Raw genomic sequence first — 21,973 nt, 5'->3', positions numbered from 1 at the left:
ATTACCCGACAACAAGTAATTGGAGCAACTTGTATGTCCTAGTTTCCATTTTGAGAGAACATGACAGTCTTTGCAAAGCAACCAAAATATTTCCGGTGAAGAAACCTGTGGACGGTAGGTCTCTCAGCGTAGGAGACAGTTCATGATAAGAGTTCCAATAGATGGTTAGCCTTCTCAAGATGATAAAGACAGTCTGTTGTAGAACATGGTGGTTATCCCTTATGAGCGGAAGTCTCCCCAGCAGTCGAGACATGTCTTATTGAAGTTTATTCTTTCCCAATGAAAGATAGGTCTCTCAACGTCAGAGATATTTCATTGAGGAGCCCGATGTTCTTTTCCAATGAAAGATAGATCTCTCAGCGTCAGAGATAGTTCATTGAGGAGCTCGATGTTCTTTCCCAATGAAAGATAGATCTCTCAGCGTCAGAGATAGTTCATTAAGGAGCCTGATGTTTTTCGTCCCCAATGGGTGAAAGTCTCTCAAAGCATCAAGAACAGTTTGTAGTGTTTCGTAGTCTCTCCAGCGTCAAGAACGATGTATTATGTGTCCCAGTAGATCTGAAGGAAGGATGTTGTTTACTTGTCTATTCCATATAAAAATCAAAAAATATATATTGCATTCATATATAATGCAACAAGTGAAGAAAAGTGAAGAAACTACTTGTTTTATTATTATTTATGGTACAATATGTTATATTTCTATTTGATATATTTTATTCTATTATTATTATAAGAAATAATCTATTATTTTTCTATTTTATTTTTTAAGTTTATGTAAACGAATAATTTATAATTATAAATTTATTAAATTAATATTGGGTTAAATGTTTTTGGTTCTTATAAAATTATCAATTTTTATTTTTAGACCCTTTAAAAAACTTGCATGTTTTAGTCCCTATAAAATTATGATGCACATAGTTTTAGTTCCTGCTATTAAAGCAATGTTTATTTTTGAATGATTATTTTGAAGACATGTTTATGACGTTATAAGAAGTCTTTTGAAAAACAAATTCAAAATTTGATTTTTAAATCAAAATTTTCTTTATTTTTATCCTTATCTTTTAAAATTTTAAAAATTTGACTATTTACTCCTATTCAATTTTTTAATTAATATATATATATATATATATATATATATATATATATATATATATATATATATATATATATATATATATATATATATATATATATATATATATATATATATATATATATATATATACTAGCAACACACCCATGCATCCGCACGGATAAATTTAATTTAACCGTTTTGGTGTGCTGTTTTATATTTCACTCCACTATAACTTTTAATTCTCAACTATATTGATTAACATAGATTAGCATATACACGAGTTTTTTAAATACATATCAAAGGTCTTTACGTTACGAACATAAAGACTATTGCATGCATGAAAATGACTTCAGCTTATGAAAATATACTACTGTCATCCAATAGGAGCACTCTATTTTGCTATATCACATTATCAAATTTCGAGACACACTTATATATATATATATATATATATATATATATATATATATATATATATATATATATATATATATATATATATATATATATATATATATATATATATATATATATATATATATATTATATAGTTTATAATATAATATTTATATTTTTTCATTTTAAGAAATGGATAATCATGGATTATGAAGCGACAAATCATAGATTGCCTATCATCATGGGATAAAAGAATTTATTAATTTTGCATTTAAAGATGCAAAAGGAAACGACGTAATATAATATGCCTTTGTAAACGTTGTGGCTTCAAAAAATCAAATAGTAGGAGTGACATGTTCGACCACATAATGTGGATTCATCATGGAGAGTCTTTTGAACTACCTAGTACTACGTACCCTACTATGAAAAATGCATTTAACAACAGTTGGAAAACAAATATGATCACGCAGGTCATGGCGTTGTTATGTTGAATGTTGTTGTAAATGCGTTACTTACAATCACGGTCCTGAGACCGTTATATTATACTGGAAAGCGCGTGTTCTATCACAACAGTTAGTTAACTCAACCGTTGTTATAGATCGAAAGGTCCCAGGTTCTATTCTCAGGAGCGACAAAAATTGGAACATAAATTACAATTCGTCACGGTTATATACTTATATAAACTGTTGTGGTAAGTACGTAGAATACTTGTTTTTCCATACACCTCATTAAATAGATACAACCATTCAAATTGATGAAGAAGAATATAATCTGAAAATTAAACTATTCTTGAAAACCAACTTAAACAAACTAATATTTTCCTGCTCTTTAACAGAAAAAATATGGTTTAATGATATAATTTCTTCATTGCATCGCTTTCTTTCATTCTAGTTTAATTTGAATAAAATCAAATTATTGACTATGTCTACCTCATTGTCATTGCTTATCATCGTGATTGTTATGATGAATATCAATGTATTGAAGGAATAAGGTCATTGAATCACATTCTAAATGCTAAAGAACGTGAAATGAATGACAAGACACATGCAATTTGGAAAATATTGATTTATATAAGTTTGTTTTTAAAAACAACTTAATTTTTAGATTATAAGTTTCTATGTCAACTTAAATTAGTGTATTTTCAGTGAAAGGTTAACGAAACAAACAATCTACATTGCATATAATAAACTATATTTCATCTAGTTTCAATATGTATAAGAATTTAAAGAACAAAATATTGGTAAGTCACAAGAAGGCTATTTCTTGTGACTTAGTAATGTCTTATTCTTGTTTTTAGAAGATTTGTCAACAACAACACAACAAATACATGCAACAACAGAAGAAAAAAACATACATTTTAGACACAAAACACTAATAGCAAACAACATCACAAGATATATTAAATTGTTTCAAGAACGCACCTTTTATTGAAAATGATCGTAGAACTGGAACAAACTATGAAGTTCATCTAATTTGTGAAACTATGAAAAAGAAATATAAGGTGGATGAAGTTTCCACAATAACTTCATACTTCTTATATATTATTCTATAGTTATACAAACCATATGTATGATAGTCACGCATGCGCTTTATTAAGGGGGTGAAGACGAATCTGAAAAAATCATGTCAACAAACATTTATCAACAACAATATACAACAACAAAGCTAATAATGATGAAGAATAGAAAAAATCTTATGAAAATCATGGAAAACATATCAACAACATACACGAAAACGAGAGAATAAGGAAAAAGAAGAATACCTTCTTGTATGAAGAACAAAATTGACGGCTATTCTGTAGAATAGGAAAACTAATGACGAAAAGAGAGAGAAAAAATGGGGGCTAGGGTTTTGCTGTGAAGGATACAACGATATTGTCAAGAAGTGAGAGTTTATTCGCTTATATATAGGTAAGTTTTTTCACAATGGTTTTCATTACCAAACGTAGTGATATATATGTCACAACAGTGGTACAAAACAATATTAGTGATATCCCTTTTTATAACTAAATAAAAAAAGACGTGCCTTAACGTTAAAGGAATAAAATATTTTAGGACGCTGAGGTTCGAACCCATGAAAGCTTAATTTTATCACCACGGTGAGTATAAAAGTTGTTATTATATCCTAACAATTTTTAAATTAAAAATAAAAAATGTTAGCGCCTGAGAGTTGAGATCTCTCACTGCGGTGTTTAGAAGAACCGTGGTGACTTGAGTGTTGTTGTTTGTGCATTTTGTAGTAGTGCTATCTCCCCTTATACTACTCCCAATATGGTTGATGATACCATCATCGTCGAAGCTCCTATTCAGAACATGATTAACAATGCATTTGGAGTTGATAGGAATCATGCTAATGAAATACTATCTGCATTAAATTTGTAGATTGACCAAGTAGATTATATGATGCCAAGTACAACTCAGGAAAGAAACGAAGCCAAAGAGTACTATGAATTGGCTAGAGAAAGAGAACAACGTTTATATGAAGGGTGTAGACGATATTCAAGACTATCATTTTTGGTAAAGTTGTACCATATAAAGTGTTTAGGTGGATTGAGTAAGAAGGCAATAACAACGATTTTAGAGTTAATAAAAGATGCATTTGAATATGCAAACCTTCCAAGTTTGTTCTATGAAGCCAAGAAGTCAATCACAAAACTTGGTTTGAATTATGTAAAGATACACGCATGTCCAAATGGTTGTATGCTTTATTGGGGAGAAGATGAAGAGAGGGAGACTTGCAAAAATTGAAACACTTCAAAATGGAAAACAAATGAAGATGTCTCTGTTAACAAGAAAAAGAAGAATATTCCTTCCAAGGTCTTCGTTATTTTCCATTAAAACCTCGATTACAGAGATTATTTTTATCATTAAAGACTGTCGGGGACATGACATGACATGCAACAGATTATGCAACAAATATATGATATAGGATTGGAATCACCAGTTAATGGTAACGTTCATCTAAGTCTAGCTATTGAATTGCAGACATTGTATCATCAAGAAGGATATATTAGACTTTGCTATGAATTAATTAGATTATGAAGTTTCTTATGTATTTTTGAACTACATGACATTATATGGAACTCGCATCTTATGATGCTTATTTGATATTAAATGTTTTTATTGAAATTAATTTTACTGCATTGAAAGTGATAGAAAATAAAATAAAAATTATACGATAAATAAAAATATTCTAGTAAAAATAATTTAAAAAATAATAATATTTAAAAGAATAATACTATATTTACCAAATTTTAGTAGATAATAATTTAATTAAAATATATATTATTAAAAAGAAATACAATAGAAAAAAGTAAACGTGCTTAAATGAAGACAATCAAAATCAGAAGATAAAACAAGTGAAGCTAACTCAAGACAGATTGATCGAGCCCATTCAGGCAAGATCAAGATCAAGAAATGAAGACACTTCAAGACTAAGATCAGAAGAAGAAAAAGACAGAACCTCTTCATCAGAAGATGCTCAAGCTCAGACAAAGACAAGAAGGAAGGCTTATCACCCAATACGGTCAGATCTTTCTAAAACTCTCTCTTTTATAATTCTACTAACTTCAATATGAGTTTATTGATTATATACATAGATTTCTTCTGTATATTTAGTTTTAATTATTGCCTACTCTGCTATCTGTCACATTATCCATGCATGTGCAGCATTTCTGCTTTAACATTAATTACTACATTCAATTCATATTTATTAGCTGTCTCTAAAAATCTATCTCTGTGCTCTAACCGTATGTCTCTACCACTTATCTGCTCCTACATGATCACAAACGTATCATCATAAATGGCTAACACCTCATTATCATCTTCCTCTTACCCAAATGCTTGATATAAGTTTGTCCTCGTCAAATTTTTTTGAAAAGCAAGTTAAGTAGATATGCTATTTTGCTAAAACACATAAATGGCATAAAAAAGATTGAGAAAGTTGAAGATCTCTTAATTTCCTCAGAAGTTCTGATAGACCTCACATAAGTTTTAGAAGACAGGGCATAAAAGGAATTGTCTTTATTTTAAAAAGTGATTGAAGCTTTCAGTATTTATGAGCTCTTAAAACCTCCGGCGGTCAAATTCTATCCTTTAGTGTTTCATACACGCAAAACCCTTGGATTCTGAACACGTGTTCAAATGTTTTTTTAAACGTCGCTGTCGGTGTAGCTCTAAGTCCTAAGTTCATGGTATCTGTTCCAAATCTCTTCATATCACGCTATCTCCTCCCAACCGTCAGGATCATCAAATACGAACAGTAATTAGGTTTAACTAGGGGTTCCTTTTTCAAAACTTTCTCTACCATTATTTATACTCCATAATCTACTCCTTAGCCTTCATCTCTTCATTATTTCTTCTCAATCCAATATACATCCTTCTCAAACCCACCTCCTGCTCCTCTTCAACCGTCTCCCTTCTTCCAAATCGATGTCCAACCAAGTCTCACTATTCTCAAAGAAAAGTTCATAGGCTTGGCAGCAATTAATCAACATCTTGCAGAACTTTTTGTAGCTCAAGGATGTTACAAGTATGTTGTTCTTCTTCGCAGACCCGTCTTTACAAATCTAGTAAAGACCTTTTGGGTAAATGCGTCCATCAATGATGATCACCTCAGTATATCTGCCAACATTCATGTCATTCCTTTTATCATCACAGAAGAAGTCATAGCCGAATTAATCGGTTTTGAGCCAAATCCCTCCGCCCTGGACTTAAAAGAGTTTGATCGTTGGAATACCTCAAACTATCTGAACAGAGAGGTGACTCGGATTTTTAATAATGTCGAGTTTATGACTCCCTTTAGACAAGATCTTTTCAGGTTTGTTTTGACCAACCTGACTCCAAGAGGAAGCTTTCTACATCTTGTATCATGCAAGGATCGGTTTTTTATTCACCGGCTCGAAAGTAGCAGTCCTCTCAATCTTCCGGCAATCATTTTCTGTCATCTTAGGGATTCCCTCATAGCCTTAGGATGTGGTCAAAGTGCCCACATTCCTTATGGAAGGACTCTCTCTACATTGCTCGAATCAGCTGATATCATTCAGACAATTCGTGATGCACAATCTCCCGAAAATGATAACCTTTTAATTTCAGAAGATTGTGTAGCTTTTTATGTTTAGACGTAATCTTTTGTTCCTTTATCTCTGAATTTCTTAATAAAACCTGTCCTTGTTATATCTGCTTGTGTTTGAAGCATTGTCCTCATTCTAATTTAATCAAAGTCTGAAACTTTAAGCAGAGAATAAAAGATACATATATAAGAATCTATTAATCTGAGCTCAAACATGCTCTGTTATACTGGTCACTATATCATCTGAAATTTTTTGAACATAATAGACTCGGACATGAATCAAGTAAAATTAAATACTATCTATGTTTAAGAATTCGTGATAAAAGGATTTTGTATTCTAATCAGCATTCCTGTCAGAACTTCTAAAGAAGACTTGTGCACTGACAAAATGCTACAACCTACAATCTTCTAAAAGAAATAGGCAAAATAGAAAATTTCTCTAGAAGCTAGTAGCATACTTTCCTTTTAGATATTCATCTCAGGGGGAGATTGTTAGAACTCAGGAGTGGCTGAATCAGAAACAAATAGGAATACTTAATTCAGGGGGGAGATTATACATCTTAGGGGGAGAATACCACCTTAATCCCTATCCAACCGTATTAGAAGCTTTTTGATGATAACAAAAAGGGGGAGAAATAAAAATCTTAGGCTTTTGGTGAATAAATCAGTTGCTTGATTGAACATGAAAAATGAGATGAAGTTTACTTGCTTAACTATTATCCTCTCATAAAATTGTTCCATCAAAATACATGGTTTTTGTCATCATCAAAAAGGGGGAGATTGTTAGAACAAGATTTAGAATCTATGATCAGAACCTGGTTTTGAAGATAACAAGCATATATTTTGTGAGTAACAATTTTATTACTAATGGTATCATTTAGTGTGCAGATATTATGTTATAAATCTTATACAGGATTCATCAGAAAAAGAGTACAACAACTACATCCAGAAGATTGACGAAGCTCATCAGATGTTCTGATTAAGAATACGTCAAACAAGTCAAGATCAGCAAATCAGAAGTAAAGAAGCAACAATGAGGAACAAGACCATTCAGAAGAATATGCAACAACAACAGTATCACAAAAAGCACACAATCAGAAAGTACATCAGAAGCTTCAAGGAAAATGAACAAGAAAGATCAGCTGCAAGAAGTTTTGCAACATCAGAAGATCACACACGCAGAAAGATCAGAAGTTCTGAAGTTACAAGTTCTGAAGCTACGACGGAGAGACATGCAAGATACAAACATCACTAGAATTCACGTACAAGCCAATGAAGAACCTACAGCTCAGCATACAAATTGAATAAAACACAAGAGCTTAGAATCAGTGAGAACCGTTATAAACATCACCATTAGCAAAACGGTTACAACAATTAATTGACACAACTCCCAAGGTTGATTAAAAGAAGCAAGCCACATGCAGTACATTGGAAAGACAAAGCTTAAACAAAGAAACACGCCATCCACTATAATCATCATGTTGAAGATAAGGTTCTACCAAGAGCAACATTTGTCATTCATGAGAAAATCAAGACGAAGGCCTTCAAAGCAATATTCAAATCTCAACGGCTAGATTCCAACGGTAACTCATCGAGCTATATATATATATATATATATATATATATATATATATATATATATATGTATATATATATATATATATATATGTATGTATATATATATATATATATATATATATATATATATATATATATATATATATCAAACTTCAAACTTGAGGGTATGCCCCATAAGTATACCAAAAATGCATTAAGTAAATATCCAGAGTGTGTATCCATGATGCAACTACAGAGTGCGGAAAAAGAAAAACCTTGAGAGATAATCTGTAGAGAGAAGCTGAGCATGAAAGTATAAGTAAAGAAATATGAAGTCATGTGTCAGAAGTTATGCAAGAGGCAACACATACTCTGTATGTGCTGAAATAAGCTATAGTGTTGTTACACACTAATCATATGCCTATATAAAGACAGAGAGAGAAAATGTGTGTAGACAAATCATACGTTAAACAAGAGGCAACTTACACAAAGTGTATGATGAATCAAATATAGATATACACATCACATGGCTACGAGAAGTATCTCAGAAGATGAAGAAGAAGAAAATATGTTGTTAAGCAGTATCCTCCAATGGAGTTAGAAGATATCCAAGAATACTTGATCATGTGATTAAATGATCATATTGAAAGCCAAAGGAAACGGAAGACACTGAGTTATTGCTCGTAGAAGTGTTTCATGTTTACCGATGTTTATCAATGTGTCATCAGTTGTAATAGGCTTTAAGATCAGTGTTGAAGAAGAAGAAGTTGAAAATCAATATGAAGAAGCAATTCACTAGAGCTGCTACTCTAATTCTGCTTTCAAAAGATCATTAAAAGAAGCAACACAAAACAGAGCTGATGCTCTGAGTCTGCTTAAGAAGATGAGGGTCAAATTAGAAACAATCAACAATAGAGTTGTTGCTCTAAATCAGCTTAAGAAGATTCGAAGAAGAAGATCAAGAATAGAAGCATCCAACCTAAGAGCTGTTGCTCTTTATCTGCTTTCAGAAGAAGAAGATCTCACACAAAAGTTGAAGACAAAAAGACTACAAGATATTTTGATTCTTGTATTTAAATTTAAAACACATAGAGTTGTTGCTCGTAATGTGATATATCTTAGGAAACTTCTGATAGGATGTTTAGGCACCAGAAGTGACTTCTAGTCAGTGTGTCGTAAACAAATGTACTTGAAAATACGAGAAATCTGCTTGAATAAGAAGCACTCGTGTAATCTCCAGAAGATGCCTTGAGCGACCAGTTGAGGCCAAAAGCTTGAGAAGACAATTGGCTGCGGTCATTGTGGAAATCTCTTGGAGACCGAGTGAAGGTCAGGAGTCCAGGAGTCAATAGATGTTATATCTCGTGGAGATCACTGAACAATCCATTGTAGTTAGTCACAACAGGTAGTTGTGCAGGGAGTTAGTCACAAAGCGTTGTTGTGCAGGTTACTAGATTGATGAACGTTATATCCAGAAGGGATCACTCAACGGTTCAGTCATCTAGGGGTTAGTCACTCGCGGGTAGCTTGGGTAGGGTTAGTAACAACAGTTGGTTGTGCAGGTTGTTAGTCACGACGGAGGATCGCGCAGTTGTAATCATGATTTGGTTATAGTGGATTAAGACCTCTGTTGAGAGGAAAATCACCTGAAGAAAGTGGACTGGAGGTAGCCTTATTCAGAAGGTGAACCAGGATAAAAATAAACGTGTTTTTTACTTTCTGTGCAATTCATTTAACTCCGTTCAAGACGTTTAATTGAAGTCAGGAGTTTAAATAATACATAAAAAGTTTAAATGAACATCTTATTGGTTATGCAACTACATTCCAAGCAGGCTTCCGCAACACAAAAGCATACCCAGAAGAAGAGATACAAAGAAGAAAGAAAAGAAATTAAAGAAAGGGAATTTTAGTTGATAAAGAACACAATTCAACCCCCCCCCCCCCCCTTCTTGTGTTTTTCTCCACCTTTAATTAGGAATAAGTGGAATAAATAAGTAAATATGTATTTGTGTTTATTTATTTTATTATTTTATTTTTCTATTTAAAGAAATATTGTATTAATTTAATAGATAAATTTATTTTAAATAGAAATTAAGAAAAAATCTAACTAGTTTATATATAATAATAATAATAATAATAATAATAATAATAATAATAATAATAATAATAATAATAATAATAATAATGCTGTAAATTTAATAGAAAATAAATTGCTATAAAATACCTAACTAGGGGAGTATTAAGGATTAGGTGTTATCTTTACAAAAAGAACTAAATAGCCAAAATAGTTACAGAAAACATACCATTCGTACATCACTTTTTTTTTTTTTTTTTTGTTAGTTAGCTTATTGGCTGAAGTTCACTTTATTAAAGATGAACAAGTGGGATGTTGCGGGTTCGAACTCACGCGTCTGTACTCAATATTTCTACACAACTACCAACTGAAGTGCTTTGAAGAAGAAGAAAATTACATTTTGATTCCAAAACAGTTGTAAAAAAAACATTATCCTTTCCATTCCAATATTCAGTATGTTAATTCTACAACTGCGTAAGTTTAACATTTACACATCTTTATTTTATATTTTCCCAGGTTTAGTTTCTATTTTGGTGTAAGTTTATTTTACCTAATTTCGAAATTGGCATTTTTAGTGTATTTCAATATTTTATTCTTAATATTTATTTGTAACTTATCAAAAGCAACGATTAGAGGACGAAGAGACAAAAGATAAAAGAATTTGGAATATGGACTATAATTAATATACAAAAGCATAAAGATAAGGTCTTACTCATGGCGACGTTGCTTGGAAGTAACTAAGTTATGATTTAGGCTTATTCCGTACAATCATAGGTTGTATTTTAATAGAATTTCTTATCATATTAAAATTAAAAAAAAAAAATTGATATAAATAAAAAAATGAATAATTTTGTTACATTTCACACGGTATGTGAAAGATCTGTTTACGGTATATACTTACATATTCTTTTGTCCGGCTTTCTTTTTCCTATCAAACAATGTTTGTGTGAAAGTTTGAAATAAGATTAATTTTATGAAAGTATTTATGTTGCGCAGAACATGCATATCATGTCATATAATTGGGTCATAGGTGCCAAATGAGGCATTGATAATTCGAGCGATTGAAACTATTATGCCAAATAGGGCGATGCTTAATGCACTACCAAAATTTCGCTGATTAACCACGGTTAAAACCATGGAAAAATAAACAAGAAACTGTGGGAAAATACAATTAACCAAGGTTTACAAAATAGTGGATAAAAATGGCGTTTCAAATTGTTAGCCATGAATAGAGTATAATTTCGCTACGGTAAATTTTAATGTGGTAACAAATTTTAGCCACGGTTGAACCGTGGTCGAGCAGTGCATTAGAAATTTCAAATAGGAGCTTAGTCACGGTTTAACTGTAGTTAATGTTTGTGTGTATAATTTCCCACACAATTAGCCACGGTCAAATTTCATCTTAGTCACGATAAAACCATAGGAAATTGTAATTTAAACTATTTAAATATAACTTGTTAACCACTAGGTAATTTTCATTCATACAAACTGAGATAATAAATTGATGAATTCAAAACAATAATAAGCAAAATATAAAATTAAGAGCAAACAAATCTATTTCAATAAATTGATAATATGTAAAACATAAATGTTATTGAATTTGACAACTATAATATTTTTTAATTATAAAACTAAATCAAGTATCATATTTCCACTTGTAAAAATCACTTGAAAATCTATGTGGGAAATGAATTTTCTTACAATTGTACAAGTTTATGTTTCAATAATTACTGATAATAAGTAACATTCCACGACGGAGTGAGGGGTGACAAATTAATATATGATCCTATAAAATTTTGTGTAAAAGAACAATAGTTCCAACACAGAGAACCAATCACGAACCTTCACAACAAAATACTATGAAAACGTTCTCTTTAAAATTGTAGAATGGTCACAACAACAAAAAGATAATTATACTTAAAGCCATAGCTTTTCCTTTTTCATTCACATAATTCTCATCCTTCTTTATTAAAGTTCATAAAATAACCTCGCTTCGAGAAACAGATCTTCCTAATTGTAGCTCCTAACAAAATAGATAAAATATAAGTTAATAAATAAATAAATAATAATGCTTAACTTCGTAATGATATATAACATTTTATGGTATTCTACTAACTTTTTTTCTATAATTTTATACAATGAAAGTTTATATAAAATATATACATATATATATAAATATATATATATATATATATATATATATATATATATATATATATATATAACAAAAAAAATAGTAAAATTATATCCTATAAAAAATACTTATACTTTTTTTTTTTTTTACTTCTGTAATGATGCTTAAAAGAAGTCCTCTGAATAGGATCCACACTTTAAAGGTCCAATTTTTTTTTTTAACAAGCAAATGAAATTAAGAAATAACCGGCAAACAAAGCGGAAAATTCCTACATCTCAAAACAATTGAGAGGTAGGATATTTCAGACATGAAAGTGTTAGAACAAGATTGAGAAATTTTGTGCAGAATCTAGTTTTGATGATAACAAACATATATTTTGTGAGTAACAATTTTATTACTAATGATTTTATTGAGTGTGCAGATATAATGTCAAAGCCCTTTACAACATACACAACAACTCAATCAGAAAGTACATCAGAAGCTTCAAAGAAAATGAATAAGAAAAATCAGCGACAAGAACTCTTGCAACATCAGAAGATCACGCACGTAGAAGATCAGAAGTTCTAAAGTTACAACGCAGAAACTCAACAAGTGAAGACAGAAGATCAAGTCATCACACACAACAATAAGTTCTGTCAAAAGCACAAGTAACATCATCGTCTATAGCAACATCTACAGAAGACACTCATAACTCAGTAGTCAGAAGATTCAAAGCTTCAAGGACAACTAGTTTTGATCAAAAGAAGAGACGAACGAATGACATCTATTCTTGGTTCAAAAAGTACAAGAATACAAGCTACCATATAGAAACTGTCTTGAAAGGAGAAAAACAGAGTCTTAGAATCTAAGGGAGAACCGTTACAAACATCATCATTAGCAAAACGGTTGCAACAATAAAATGGAACAACTCTCAAGGTTGATTGAAAAAGCAAGCCACATGCAGCGCGTTGGAGAAGCAATCTAAACCAAGAAAAACACGCTACCAACTATAATCACGCTAGGGATAAGGCTCTGCAGTAAACAACACTTGTCATTCATGATTCAACTAAGACAAAGCATTCAAAGAAATCTTCAAACAAATCTCAACGGCTAGATTCCAGCAGTAACTCATCAAAGCTATAAATAGAGCAAACTTCAAACTTGAAAGCAGAGTGTCGAATATGAGCACCAAGTGAGTACAGAAGACTGACACCAAATATGTGTGGAGAATGTGTCAATGGAACACTAAAATTGCATTAAATGAATACCCAGAGTGTGTATCCATGGAACAACTACAAAGAGAAGAAAAAGATAAAATCTTAAGAGAAAATATGTAGAAGAATAAGCTGAGCAGCTAAGCATGAAGGCAGAAAAGAAACTACAAGAAACCATGCTGCAGAAGTTCCACAAGAGGCAGCACATACTCAGTATGTGATAGTCCAATGTGTTGTTATACACAAACCATATGCCTGACATGAGTAAAGATGAAATCTCTGCTGTTAAGCATAATCTTCCAATGGAGTTACAAGAAATCCATTAATATCTGACCAAGATTAATATTGTTCATATTGGATGACTAAGGAAACTAAATACACTGAGTTGTTGCTCAAAGAGTGTTTCATGTTTACTGATGTTAATCAATATGTCATTAGTTGTAACAAGCTTTAAGATCAGTACTGAAGAAGGAGAAGCTGAAGATCAATATAAAGAAGCAATTCACTAGAGCTGCTTCTCTAAATCTACTTTCAGAAGGTCATTTGAAGAAGAAAATCAAAACAGAGCTGATGCTCTGAATCTGCTTGAAGAAGAAGCTAAAGATTAAATCATAAGCAATCAACAAAAGAGTTGTTGCTCTTAATCAGCTTAAGAAGATTTGAAGATGAAGATCAAGACAAGAAGCAACCTTACAAGAGCTGTTCCTCTTATTCTGCTTACAGAAGGAGAAGATCTCGTCCAGAAGTTTAAGAATAGAAGACTACAAGATTATGTATTATTCTTGTAATAAATTGTAAAGCACTTAGAGTTGTTGCTCGAAGTGTGTCATTTCTTAGGAATCTTCTGAAAAAGTGTTTAGGCTCCAGAAGTGACTTCTAGTCAGTGAGTCATAAACATATGTACTTAGAATAGGAGAAAATCTGCTTGAATAAGAAGCACGCCTGTGTCATACCCCAATTTTTGACCCTAAAATCATACATCAATTGCATATTAATCATTAATCAAGAGCACCATTGTGAGGCTCTATCTTTGATACTGTGATTGTCTCTGAGGGGAATCATCAAGCACTTTTAGCTTTTATTTGTTTAATACTAACCAAAGTACAAAAAAATATGTGTTTTGTCTCTTTTGTTTATGTTTTACAGGTAAAAGATCGGGCAAAAATCAAAACAGTGCAAGAAGAAAATTTTTTGAAAAAATTGAAGGTGGAAATCGATTTACCCCTGTGGGAAATCGATTTCCTGTGCGCAAAATTCAAAAAATATAAGGAGGGAAGCTTGACATCATTTTGGCACCTTTTTTATTTCATCATTTTACCAATTTTCCACCTCACCAAAATTTAACCCCTTCATTAAACCCACTTAAACCTCATTTTACCATTTTTACCATTTAAATGCCATTTAATTACCAATTAAACACAAATTAATTACCAAACACAAAATGACCAAATTGCCACTACTCTTGCTCTCATCCTATAAATAGAGGTCTCTACTCTCTCATTTCTCAAGCTTTGAGAGCCAACAAACCCCTTGCAATTTCTCTTCTCATCCTTACCAAATTCACCAAAGCTCTTTTTCTTTCATAAAGTTTGTGAGTCACATCTTGAACCTCACGAACTTTGAGCTAAACCACCATCCATTTCACTCTTTTTTCTTCAATTGTTGAGAGATCAAGATTTGTGTTGGTGATTCTTGAAGTAGATCTAAGTTTTGTTCAAGATATGGTAATTTTCTTCATCCTTATTCATCCATCATAATGTGATTCTTTTGTGCTTGTATGTGATGCATCTTTGATGCTATATTGGTCCTATTTGATGGTGATTTGGTAGAAAATTCGTGCTACAATGGATATGTGATCATAAGGTGTTTGTATGTTTGCCTAAATCAAGTTTCAAAGTTCATAATGCTGTTTTTTTGAAAATTGTGCGCAGGAAATCGATTTCCTACAGAGGGAAATCGATTTCCACTCTGTTTTTTGCGCCAGATCTGAATTCTGCAGGCAGGAAATCGATTTCCTACAGAGGGGAATCGATTTCCAGTGAGGCAGAATGCTTGTTTTTGCTATTTTTGACTTGTTTTTGGTTCTAACTCTTCTTCTACTCCTTTCTTTTGATATTTTCTTTGAATCAAAAGTTATAGGCCTAATTTTTCTCTAATTTCAATGGACTTAGGGCGTCGATAGGATGAGAGTCCAAATCCGCAAAATTATGTGATTGAAATTATGGATGAAAGGAGCTTTTAACGTGGTTCCATCTTTTGTTTCTCTTTATTTTGATCGATGAAAGTCTTAACACCTTGAGAATTCTTATGGATTCTTGGTAAAGATTAGATCACTCACCATTTTTCTTTTCGTGCGGTATTGCTTTCGGAGAGTGATCTACATATCGCTTCTCTCGCATGCATTAACACATAAAGTTTTGACCGGCCTCGTTGTAGGGTGATTTCTACATAAATCACTTGGCGATCTGCTTAACATAGCGCATTATTTCGTGTCCCGAATCAAAAAGATCAAATATGGAAGAGAATTGTATGCGGTTGATTTAAGACTTATGGAGGTTTATCGTGTAGTCGCTATGATTTTATCAAGCTTCTGATAAATGTCCATTGAATTTAAATCCGAGAACATCCTTCACTCACCATCGATCTTTTGTTCTCATGCTCAAGATCAATGGCTGAGTATTTCTCTCCGACGACGATAAAGTGTTTATTCGTTTTTTTTAAAAATGTTTTCCCTTTAAGCGGAACTACATTAGCTCTGACTTCTCCATTGCACCGAGGAGGTATGTAGGCACAAAGCTTAACGCTTTGCCGAGCTTATTTTAAAAATAAAACAAACCCTTTTTTAGCACACACGACACAGATTTTCAAAAAGGTTCCTGTGGAATACCACAGATATGAGGGGTGCTTAAAACCTTCCCCTTGTATAATCAACACCCGAACCTGAGTTCTCTTTTTGTTTTAAAAACAAACTTTGGGTTTTTCGTTCTTTTCCCTTTTCCTTTGAAAAAATAAAGCGCAGTGGCGATTTCAAACGAAATATTGAGTCGAGTCAATTCCATGGCTTCGGTCTCAGATTTTTCTCGCTACAGAAAAAATGGCGACTTCACTGGGGATCCAGTCTTAAGTGTGTTAAGCCTATTTTTGTTTATCTGTGTGTTTTTATTTGTATATATTGTTGTGTGCTTTGTGTGTTTATTTTCTTTTTCTTTTTGGTGCTCGATGGTTCCTCTGTGATCAGAAAAAGTTCTAACCCGGACTTTGGTGAGTAACTTGAGATAGGAGGTGGTAAGACCAATAGTCCCATGTCAGGAGCAATCCTTACCATGAGCGTCATATGGTGGAACCCCAATCAGTGGAGGCCTCATGGAAGGTAGTAGAGGTTGTTACGAACCATCGTGATAACGCTATTATTTTCAATAGTGAGTGTCCGTAGAAGCCGAATGGCCTAGAACCTTTTTAACCCATCTAAGCCTTTTTTAGGATGTAGTGCAGAAACAAGATCAAGTACCAATTTGAGCTTGTTGTCATGCGATACTACGCTCAGACGAGGTCTTTTTAGGCATATTATTGGTGCCCATGAGCAATTGCGCGTGCCGGTAATATCCGAGAGAAGATTGAAAACTCTGGGAACCTTTGTAGAACCCGATTGGCAGGTACAAAATTCCCTAGATCACACCTTGTGGGATGGGTAGACCCATGGCTCCATGCTCGTGACGTCGAACCTTTGAACCTGGACTGTGTGATTTTGTGTGATTTGATGTGATATTGTGTGCTCTTGATTATGGTTGATGCATAAACCATGCATTCATGCATTCATAAAAATGACCTTCACAAATGGTTTTCAAGGAACTTAGAGACTTTGTTTGTAAACATCACAGGTACCATGGATCAAAAGAGAAGCATCAAGAAGTACACTTTCAGGAATTCAAGTGCAAAGGAATTGAAAGAGCTAGCAACTTTTGTTCCTAATCTTGACAACTTCAAAAACCGTTATGGGAAATTGATCTCTATCTTGAAGACCAAAGTGGAAAAGAGGATTCTTGAGACTCTTGTGCAGTTTAATGACCCGGTTTATCATTGTTTCACCTTTCCGGATTATCAACTTATTCCCACTTTTGAGGAGTATTCTTATTGGATTGGTTTGCCGGTTACGAATGATATACCGTTTAGTGGTCTGTAGAAAGAGCCTCAGGTTGATGAGATAGCAGAGCTTCTTCAGTTGAAAATATCAGATGTGAAAGCAAATATGACCAAAAAAGGAGGAATTTGGGGGTTGAATTCTAAGTTCTTGATTGGAAAGGCTTCTATGTTGGCTAGTAAAGGAAGTATGATTGCTTTTGAGACATTTTTGGCCTTGCTCATCTATGGTTTGATACTCTTTCCCAACATTGACAACTTTGTCGATGTTAACGCTATTCGGATTTTCATGATTGGGAATCCTGTGCCTACTTTGCTTGGGGATACTTATCATTCCATTCACCATAGGAATGATAAGAAAGGTGGACTTATCAACTGTTGCACTCCTTTGCTCTATAAGTGGTTTATTTCGCACTTACCTCAAGCTAAGAATTTCTTGAACAATCCTGATGGTCTCTCTTGGTCTCAGAAGATCATGCCTCTTACTAATGGGAATATCCATTGGTACAATCCTGCTTATGACATTGGTGAGATTATTGATAGTTATGGAGAATTCCCTAATGTACCTCTTCTTGGTATACAAGGAGGAATTACCTACAATCCCATTCTTGCAAGGCGTCAATTTTGTTACCCCATGAAGGAGAGACCCGCTAGTATTCTTGTGTCAGGAATCTTCTATCTTAATCAAGATGGAAATTCGGATATGAGAAATCGGTTTGTGCGTGCTTGGCACCATATCGATAGGAAGAGACATTTGGGAAAGAAACAATGTGTTGCTCTCAAAGACTATACTGATTGGGTTCAAGCTAGAGCCCATACTTTTCAGATGCCTTATTTACTCGAGGAGCCTTCTCTACTCATTACTCCACCTTTATCTTCCACTATTCCTGTCGAAAGTAGTGGGGAGCATCTTGAGCTCATGGCTAAGTTGAGATTGGAAAGAGATGCTTAGGAGAAGAAGTTTCATGCTTCGGAAATGGAGAATAAAGAGTTGAAGATACATTTGAAAGAAAAGGATGAAATGCTTGATATCCAAGATGGTTGGTTGATGGAAAAGGATGATCAGATTCGTCATCAAGAAGAGCTACTTCAACAACATGGTGAAAAGCGAAAGAGACAACAAGAAGATTCAGTTGCATGGAAGGAAGTTGCTGATAAGCTGATGGTCGAGAATGCTCATTTGAAGGCCTTTTATGAAGATGAATTGGAGAAGCTCCGTAGGAAGCTGTAGAGAGGAGTTGGATCTTCGTCAGAAGTGTTCCCTTTTAGTTTTTAGATTTTCCTTTGATTTGTAACTTTGATCTTTGAATCCTTTTGTAAGCTTTTCCATTACTAATGAAAGAAAGATGTTATGTTTTATGTTGTTTTTGTTAATGTTTACAATTAATGTCTTAAAGTTCCTTGAAAACCAATAAAAATCATTTGCATTGCATTTCATGCATCATTCCGCATTTTGGTCTTGCTTCCGAGAGTATTCCTGAGGTCTTATTCAGTGTTCTTCATACAAAATCAAGTTGTCTCACCGGTATAACACTCGAGCTAACTGCAAGAAAAAGATGGAAGGTCTTGAACAAGAGAATCGTGAGCTACGTGAAGAGGTTGTTACTTTGAAATCTGGTGTGGATCGTCTCACTGCTCTAGTTGAGACATTGATGGCTTCTCAGAATCAGAATCAGAATCAAGTTCCTCCTCCCAATGCCCAAGCATAGGGTCAGGCCACTGTGATTTCTGAAATTGCTGCTACAATAATTCTTGATCTTCCTGTTGGTGCTACTCAGCAACGTATGACTAATGGATATCCCTGGGGTATGCCTGAAGGTTATCCGTCTGTTCCTGAGATGTCTCGTCCGTTGACTCCTGTTATGGTCAACATGTCTCCTATTGTTCATACTGGTCCTTTTGTCCCAGAGCCCATTTATGATGCTGCTCCAAGTGAAATTCAAGATAGAATGGATGGTTTCCAAGATCAGTTTGAAGAATTGCAGAAAGAGATGAAAGCTTTGCGTGGGAAAGAACTGTTTGGAAAGAATGTGCATGATCTCTGCCTTGTTCCCAATGTGAAAGTACCTGCTAAGTTCAAGCTGCCTGAATTTGAGAAATATAAGGGAAACTCCTGCCCTCAGGCACATCTGGTGATGTATGTAAGGAAGATGTCCACTCACACTGATGATCAACGTCTGTTGATTCACTATTTCCAAGACAGTTTGACTGGAGCTGCTTCTAAATGGTATATGGGCCTTGATAGCACCCATATTCGCACTTTCAATGACTTGGATGAAGCGTTTGTGAAGCAATACAAGTATAATGTGGACATGGCTCCCGATAGGGATCAATTGCGAGCTATGATGCAGAAAGAGATGGAATCCTTCAAGGAATATGCTCAGAGATGGCGTGAGGTTGCCGCCCAAGTGATTCCTCCAATGGAAGAGAAAGAGATGACTAAGATTTTTCTGAAAACTCTTGGTCCGTTTTATTATGAAAAGATGCTTGCGAGTGCTCCTGTAGACTTCACCGAAATGGTGGGTATGGGTGTCAGGTTGGAAGAAGCTGTGCGAGAAGGACGTCTGGTTCGGAATGACAATTCGTCTGGTGGTGCGAAGAAGTATGGTTCTTCATTCCAGAAGAAGAAAGAATCAGATGCTAATGCTGTTTCTCATGGGAGGAATAGTCAATTCAGAAATCAACCTCAACAAGTGGCGTCAGTAACTCCTGTTGTGAACTCAGTGGCTGTAGCTCCTGTTAATCAACAACCAGCAAGGCGGAATCCGTATCCTCGAGTTAACATTGATCCTATCCCCATGACATACACTGAACAGTATCCTGCGCTAATTCATAAGAAGTTAGTTCAACCAAGGTCACCGCCTCCTGTTCCAGAGAAACTCCCTTGGTGGTACAAAGCTGATGCCACTTGTGCTTTTCATCAGAATGCTTCTAGGCATGACTTGGAAAATTGTTGGCCTCTGAAGAATGAAGTTCAGAGATTGGTTCGTTCGGGTATGCTTTCCTTCCGTGATATTGGCCCAAGTGTGCAGAACAATCCATTGCCAACTCATGAAGCGTCTGCTGTGAACATGGTATATGGATGCCCTGGGAAGTATAAGATTTATCGTGTGGAACACATCAGAGGATCCTTGGTAGAGATGCATGCCACTCTGTGTGAGTATAGTCATTATGAGCATAATCATGCTGCTTGTAGGATTTGTTCGGTCAATCCTCGAGGATGTTATATTGTGAGAAGAGATTTATAAGAGATGATAGATCAAAGGCTCATTGAGATTCTGAGGGATAGGGACGAAGATGATGTCAATGTGATCGAGCCGTGCTTTGAAATTCCGGAACGTGTAGAGATTGGTTATTATGGCAAAGCTGCTGTAGAACCTCTTGTGATATGCTTGCCTGGATCTGTACCCTATAGCTCTGATAAAGCCATACCTTTTAGATACAATGCCACCATGCTGGAAGCTAGAAAAGAAGTCGAGATTAAGCCTCTGTTTTCTGTTGAGAATATAGCAGATGTTAGTAGAGTGACTAGAAGTGGACGAGTTTTTACTCAGCCCCAAATAGTTGTGGATGTCCAGAGGAATCCTACTCAAGTGCCTGTGAACAATAATGATGCGACAAAAGTGAATGTTGGGTCATCTTCAGAAAAGGAGATGGATGAGATTTTGAAGCTTATCAAGATGAGTGATTATAAGATTGTGGATCAGCTACATCGTACTCCGTACAAGATCTCTATAATGGAATTGCTGACGAGTTCTCCTGCTCATAGGGATTCTTTGATGAAGATACTCGATCAAGCCTTTGTGGATCATGATGGGATGCTGGATCAGTTTAATGGGGTTGTGAGTAATATCACTGCGTGTAACAATTTGAGCTTCAGTGATGAAGATTTGCCCGAGGAAGGAAGAAATCATAATTTGGCTTTGCACATCTCTGTCAGTTGCAAAGAGGACTCGATGTCTAATGTGTTGATCGATAATGGCTCATCGCTGAATGTCATGCCAAAATCCACTCTTGCCAAGCTGTCTTATGGTGGCACACCAATGAGATTTAGCAATGTGATTGTCAAGGCTTTTGATGGATCGAAGAACTCAGTGGTCGGAGAGGTTGATTTGCCTAATGGTATTGGACCATCTGTCTTCAAGATTACTTTTCAAGTGATGGACATCTTTCCTGCATACAGTTGCTTATTGGGACGCCCATGGATCCACGAAGCTGGGGCTGTTACTTCAACTCTTCACCAGAAGTTGAAATTTGTGAAAGATGGAAAGATGGTCGTTGTGAATGAAGAACAAGCTTTGTTGATTAGTCATCTCTCTTCGTTCCGTACCATAGAG

Source organism: Vicia villosa, linkage group LG1 (genome assembly GCF_029867415.1).
Source record: "Vicia villosa cultivar HV-30 ecotype Madison, WI linkage group LG1, Vvil1.0, whole genome shotgun sequence".
NCBI lineage: Eukaryota > Viridiplantae > Streptophyta > Magnoliopsida > Fabales > Fabaceae > Vicia > Vicia villosa.
This window is presented reverse-complemented; position numbering follows the sequence as displayed.